This window comes from Ceratotherium simum, chromosome X (genome assembly GCF_057802395.1).
Source record: "Ceratotherium simum simum isolate JZ-2026a chromosome X, ASM5780239v1, whole genome shotgun sequence".
Classification (NCBI taxonomy): Eukaryota; Metazoa; Chordata; class Mammalia; order Perissodactyla; family Rhinocerotidae; genus Ceratotherium; species Ceratotherium simum.
The window spans coordinates 106,308,288-106,315,797 of record NC_141940.1 but is presented as its reverse complement, the minus strand read 5'-3'; positions in this window follow the sequence as shown (position 1 = coordinate 106,315,797).

Below are 7,510 nucleotides of genomic sequence, written 5' to 3'. Positions count from 1 at the left end.
TCTATTAACTTTACTATATATTTACCTTTCCAGTAAGATATATTCTTTCATGTTTTATTGTTACTAATTACCACCCTTTCTTTTCCACATAAAGAAGTCCCTTTAACATTTCTTATAAGTCCAGTTCAGTGGTAATGAATTTCTTTAGCTTTTGCTTGTCTAGAAATCTCTTTATCTCTCCTTTAATTCTGAATGATAATTTTTTGGTTGGAAGTTTTTTCTTTCAGCACTTTGCAGACCAGAAGGGAGTGGCACAATATATCCAAAGTTTCTGCTAAACAATCTGCTAATAGTCTTATGGGGCTTCACTTGTACATAACAAGTTGTTTTTCTCTTGCTGCTTTTAATATTCTCTCCTTTTCTTTAACTTTTGACATTTTAATTATAGTGTGTCTTGCTGTGGGTCCCTTTGAGTTCATCTTTTGGAACTCTCTAGGCTTCCTGGATCTGGGTGTCAGTTTCCTTCCCCACCTTAGGGAAGTTTTCAGTCATTATTTCTTCAAATAAGATTTCTACCCCTTTCTTTCTCCCTTCTCATTCTAGGAGTTTTATGATGCAAATGTTAGTCTGTTTGATGTTGTCCCATAAGTCCCTTAAGCTGTCTTCCCTTTTTTCTTTCTTTTTTTTTCTTTTTTGCTGCTCTGATTGGGTGAGTTCTACTGCCTTGTCTTTCAGTTGACTGATTGTTTCTTCTGCTTCATCTAGTCTGCTGTTGAACCCCTCTTCTGTATTTTTCAGTTCAGTTATTGTATTCTTCAGCTCTGTGACTTCTATTTGGCACTTTTCTTTATTTTCCGTCTCTTTCTTGAAGTTCTCACTGTGTTCATCCATTCTTCTCCCCAATTCAGTGAGCATCTTTATGAACATTACTTTGAACTCTTTATCAGGAAAATTACTTATCTCCATTTCATTACGTTTTTTTTTTCTAATGTTTTATCTTGTAATGTCATTTGGAACATATTCCTTTGTTTCTTCATTTTGTTTAACTGTCTTGGTTTCTATACAGTAGATGAAACAACCACCTCTCCCAGTCTTGAAGGAGTGGCCTTGTGTAGGAGATGAACTTCATCATTCAACCCTGCCCTAGCTCTTGGTCGTCTCTCAAACCTTTGTGCTTGTCCAAGCAGCCTATTATATTTTTAATAGCTCCCAGTAGTTGAGGATGTGCCAAGACCTGTCAGTGTCTGTAACGAGAGGATCTCGGCCCCTAGATTCAGGCTGATCAGAAGCCAGACCCTCAGGCAGCAGGTGTTAAAAGTGGGCAAATATATACAGTCGTGTGGGACTGCAAGCTTAAGCCTTGCTGGCCACCAGAGCCAGGTGGTCTGGTGGTGTCCCCCGGGTAGTAATCACAAAAATCGGGGCTCTAGACGAGTGTGTAAGTTCTTTTGCAGAGGGAGAGTGCCAAGATGGCGTCCACAGCCTACATTCCTTGAGAGCAGCTCCGTAGGCCACTAGATGTCTGCCAATCCTGAAGCCTGCCCCTCAGGCTGAAGCTCCAGGACAAGCAAAGAGGCCTTCTTCACAGAAAGACCTGGAGGGGTGTGCCTTAGTCTGCTGTCTGTGCAGTGGTAGCAGGTGGTAGCCTGCCAAGAACTGTCTCTCCAATTGCCACAGTCCCATGGGACCCAGGAATGGAAGCCCCACTGGCCACCAGAGCCAGGAAATCAAGGGGCATCTGCTGGGCAGCAGCAACAAAAACCAGGCACTAGACATGAGAACTAGAGCACCAGACGTGTGTAAAGCTCCTTTCCAGGAGACACTGTTGCTCTGGAGTGAGGCAGAAAGAGAGAGTGAGAAGATAGTGCCTGCCCTCCAAGATCTCTGGAAAGGTTTATAGTCAGCCTTTAGATGTGTGTTTAATTAGAAGTCTGCCCCTCAGGCCACAGCCATGATGATTAGCTAATAGGTCTCCTTCATAGAAAGGCAGTGATCCTGAGCCTGTTGCCTCTTGCTGTGCATTGGGAGTGGTAGCTGTTTAACAACTCTTTTTCTGTTGGTTGCAGTCTTGTGGGACCAATGAGCGTTAGCCCCACTGGCCTCTAGAACTAGGTGGTCAAGAGGCATCCCCTGGGTGGCAGTCTCAAAAATTGGGGCACCAGACAAGTGTAAAAGCGCCCTTCTAGGAGATACTGGTGCTCTGGAGCATGACAAAGGGAGAGCACGAAGATGGAGCCTGCCAGTCTCTGCTCCCGGAGGGTGTTCCAGCAGGCTCCTAGATATGTGTGTGAAACTAGATACCTGCCCCTCAGGCTGACACTTTAATATAAGCAGGTGAACCTCCTTCAGTTTAAGTCTGGGCATGATCAGCTACCTCTGACCTGGGCCCTGGGGTGGGTGCGTCCAAGCGTGGGACCCCTTTAAGAGCTATTTCTCAGATCGCTATAGTCTTGTGAGTCTTAGGTCGTGAGCCCTGTTGTTTTCAAAGTCAGATGCTTTGGGAGCTCATCTCTCAGGTACAGGCCTTAAATGTTGAGGTGCCCGATGTGGGGTTCAAACTGTTCACTCCTTGGGAGAAGCTCCAGGTTTTGAGTTCTTCCTTGGTTGTGGTTGCTGTGCCAGAGGTGGGGTTTATGGCAAGATTGTGTCCCAGCCTCTGCTACTCACTTTGATGTGGTTTTCTTCTCTTGCCCAATGTGTAGTTGTCACTCAGCCAGGCTTTAGGTTTTTTTAAAGAGGAAATTGTTCCATATGTATCTGTAGACTCGGTGTGTCCATGGGAGGAGGTGAGTTCAGAATCTTCCTATGTTGACCTCTTGAACAAGAATCTTATTTCTCATTCTTTATCTGCAAGATAAAAGAATTTACTATACATTCATATTCAAATGCTATTAATGAAACCACATCAATATTAAGTAACTCTAGTGGTAACAGTAGTAAGCTAAGGTTACAGAAACACTGTAATAATCCAATGCAGTATCAACAGTTATATTTTGAAATAATGGGTTTTGAGTAAAACAGAATCTAAACGAACCTATTTCTAAAGGATTTGAACCTAAAGGATTTGAATTAGGATATTTTTAAATGGGTTATTTTTAGAAAGAAAAAAGACATAAAATAAAAATGGAAGAATGAAAGAAAGGAAAAAGGAATGGGTAGAGAGGGAAAAAAAGCTATAATAAAACTATTTCTTTCTATAAAATAATCTGTAAAATTCTAAGTGCTATATTTTCCAAGAGACATTGAAAATTTGGAATACATTCAAAGGTATGGATGTCACACTCCTGAATTTCTGCCCCTGATTGCCTTAGAACTGTACCTAGACAAATCTAGCAGTGTAGTTCAGTAGCCATACTCCTGTAGATGGTGAAACCTAAAAGAATAATATAATCTCCACAACTAAAATTTGTTGGTGAATTTCAAGGGAGGGTAGATTATCCGATTTTACTCATAGTATGTGGCTTTATATTTCATTTAACTGATCAACCTCTCTGTTTGTGATTAATTACATGAACAGTACCAGTTCAGTGTTCCCCAAGATGTAATATGCATTATATGACAGAAAATGCTCTGACTATAAGAATATTTTGAAACTCCATGTGGACTAAGCAAGGTCAAACCTTCTTCTTTACTGTATTATTTCTCTGGGCCTTGACTCTGATAATCTATACAATGACACTCTAAGAAGGGGGTGTGGTTTGCAGCATTTTCTGCACTTGTATGACAATGGAACACTTTTTCTGGAGCATTTCTTAAGGCTGGTTTGGAAAATCACTTCTCTAGTCCAGTCTTAACAGGATTTTTAGTTTGTTCACATTTTTAATAGCTCAATAACCTGATATTTTATTTACACATTTCTTTATATTTTGTCAATATTTTCATTCCAATCTAATATCATCTCATTATGAGATATTTTAAATGCCTTGAAGTTGGAACTGCCAAATCCAATTGATTTTTTTAGAATACAAAAACTGATTTTACTTTGACTTTAAAGTATAGCCTCATACGTCTTTTTTTCTACCACAACCACTCTGCTCTGGGTAAGAGGTATAAAGTGGCCAGGTTTGGCCAGATTGGGGGCAGGGAGTTTCAGTCAACGTCAGCAGTTTTTTGGGGCAGCAAGCACAATCCCAAGTGGCCACAGGGTTTCAATCTGTGGCCCAAACTCCTTTCATAAATGCTGTCAGTCATCCCTGTGCCACTATATGCAAATGCTAGTAAGACTGCTTCTTAGAGTAGAATGTATGTAAATGTGGGAGGGAAGCCATACCTACTGGCTCCCACTCCTCTCCGACTTCACCTCCAAAATGAGCAGAGACAGTACGTAACAGAATTATCACATACAGCCTGGACTAACCTTGATTGCACCTAAGATGGAAAAGAGGGCCGTGAGCCAGGGAGTTTTCTTCCATAGTGAGAGTCTCAGCAGGTAGCTGATCAACTCACATACCTGAAAGCCTTTATCATCTCATTAGTTTCCAATTGTCTGCCCCTCAGTGCTCTCACACATCATTTAGCTAAAGCCTCAGCTGGTCTTTGTCAGCTCTCATCAGGAGATCTGCATCCCAGTGATATCAAATCGATTTTATATCACAAAAGTCAAATTGTAAGTTTGCTTCGCCAGCATCTATGAACTACTTTATAATAACAGAAATTCAGCATTTCCAAAACCTGTGTTTTGAAAATGCTGCCAGGTGAAGGCCCATAATGGATTTAGGAAGACCAATTAATTAGGATACTGTTTCATCTGTCAAGATTGTTTAGCAATAGCCAAGTTAACAGCTGTGTGTCGCTTCCAGGTGTATTGCTCAATTTCCAAACTTTCTTGTTGGTATTTTTAGAAGAGTTTAAAGCATCTGACCTCAGCCTTGACTTCACATTAGAATCATCTAGGGAGCTTTTAAATATACCGATGCCTAGGCTCCACCTCCAGAGATACTGATTTAATTGATCTGGGGTGAACCCTGAGCATCGGTAGTATTTAAAAAGCTCCCCAGGTGACTCTAGTTTGAAACCATGGTAGAAAACCACTGGTTTATAATAACAGCAGTTGCTTTAACTTTTCTGTGCTTTATAATAAGCTTCTGCTCAGTCAATTAAAAAAGTGTCCCATCAAGAAAAAAAGAAATTAATATTTATTTGAGAGCTTTGATCTTTTTTTTTAAACCAATACGTTTCTGTACTGCCTCTAGAAAATCCATGTTTGAATACTCTCTCTTTAGCCTAGACTGCTTCCTACCCTTGATATAACAGATTCTTTGGTACCCTCAGAAATGACATATACATTAAACAACTGCTGAATATTTATTGAGCACCTACTATGAGTAGGTTAGATTCTATGAGAAAAATTAAGATATTTAAAACATGTTATTAACCTCAAGACAATAATTTTATTTGTGAAGAAGGCATATTTATCTGAAATACAAAAATTAAATGATGCTTGTCAAACTAGAAATAGAAATCAGTATTTACCAACCTAGCTAGCTAACAAACTGTTGAAATTCTTCCCCTCCGGCCTTGAGGGTGAAACACCCTCACAGGGATGAGGGGAAAGAAGCTCTTATCTAAACTACAGTAGATTAAGTGGGAAGGGATGTGAGGTGACAAAAATTGGCCTTATTCGAAGACCAATGATTAGGGAACAGTTACAGACATTAGCAACATTGGTAGATCGCAGAACTAGCCCCAATTATTTCCTCTTCCTGTATTCACACATTGTAATGCTGTTCTCCTTTAATGCTATATTTGGCCATGTGACTTGCCAGCTGTCGGTGTGCCAGCTCTGAGTCTCCCATATTTCTGCTTGCCTCTTAGGCCTCTGTTGTCACCATGGGAACATGCCCTGGGTAGCCTGTTGGAGGATGAGACATGTGGATGAGAGCAGTCACCCCAGTGAACAGTAACCCCAGTGAACAGTCAGCTGACTCCAGACATGTGAGTAAGCACAGCCAAGTTCAACAGAGCCATCTAGCCAGCCCCCACTTGACCCTGCACATGTGAGCAATACACTCAAAAAGATGAATAATTCAATAAGTAGAGGAATGGTATGAATAAAAGCATATGTCTATTTTATTCATCTCTCTAGGTTTTAAAATGTGAAAATTTTCCAGAATAAAGTCACCTTTCTAATTGCTACCTACACTGATACTTATTTCACCAATAGTTTTAGGACTGTTGCTGAGTATTCTGTAGAAATACATCTACCTTTGTATACTATCTGCCAGAGAACTACCTAAACCTTTTAAAAAGACAAAGCCTTATTTTGAGCCACACACTTTAAATTTGCTTCATCACCCAGGAAAATGGGAGGGAAGATGAAGTATCTGACTCCTTCTTAGTCTAGGAGTTGTACTTTGAGAAAAAAAGGTAATAATACCTTCTAAACTTAATTTGCTCTTTCCTCCTCCAGGGTTTTCAAACCATGCCCAATTGCTCTTACAAACAGCTCAAAACATCCAGGTTTATTAGAGTGTTGATACTCTCAGGAATAGATCCACCCACACAGCCAGTACATTTTTGCAGAAATTCGAGGCAAAGTGATACTCAGTGAACCTTTTGGAATTAATAAGGCAAGGAGCACAGTATCGATAAAGAACTTAGGAAGGTACACAGTAAAGACAAAGAACTACCTAATTCACTCCCCATGTTCTTTAAAGTTTGCCATCGAACTTTCTCTGTGTTCCTACTGCCTGTTGCCAATAGCAATTCTTACTGGCTTCACACAGCAAATGCTTATCGTACCACCTGATCACAGGGGCACAGGATTGAGGATTAATCTTTATCCTTGGTTCATAACACATATTCATTGTTGGTCCAGGCATGATCTCTTTTATTATTTATGTAGGGGAGGAAGACAAATCCTCTACATTCTGAGTCCTTCTGGCTGGGCTATGAGTTAAATTGACATGAGACAGAGAATAACAGGAGAAAATCACACAAAGCTTTATAATATGTATACATGGGAGAGACTCAGAAAAACTGAGCAACTCATCAAAATGGTGGAGGCTGTTACCTTAAATATTATCTTCAGCTAAAGACAAAGGAGGATGTTGGGGGTAGGGGGAGTCAGTTATGGGAGATTACCAGAAAAACACAGTAAACAAGACTAAGGTTATTATGCAGATTTAAGTTCTTGCCTTCTGCATTGATAAGTGTTTCTAGAGATAAGGTCATCCCCCCTTCCTCCTGGTACAGAGAAGGAGACATCTTGACAAATGGAGATTTCCCTTACAAACATAAATATCTCTTACAAAGGGTAACTTCTACTTCTACTTGGTTTTCAGAGCTTTTCCCTTGTCTGCAATTTTTAAAAGTCACCAGCCCAAAATAATCCTTATGCCAAAGAGACACATTTTGGGGCGGCCAATTCTGATCCCCCACATTTCCTTGGTTAGATATGTATATATTTGTATTTGTCTGTTTATTTATCTATGTTAATAAGAAGAACCATAGAAATCCACTCAACGTGAAAAACAGAACCTTGATAATAACTTAAATTTACATATGTGACCCTATATAAACCATTCTCCTGCCCACCCCTCACCTAATGGAATTGCCATCTGAATCCTGT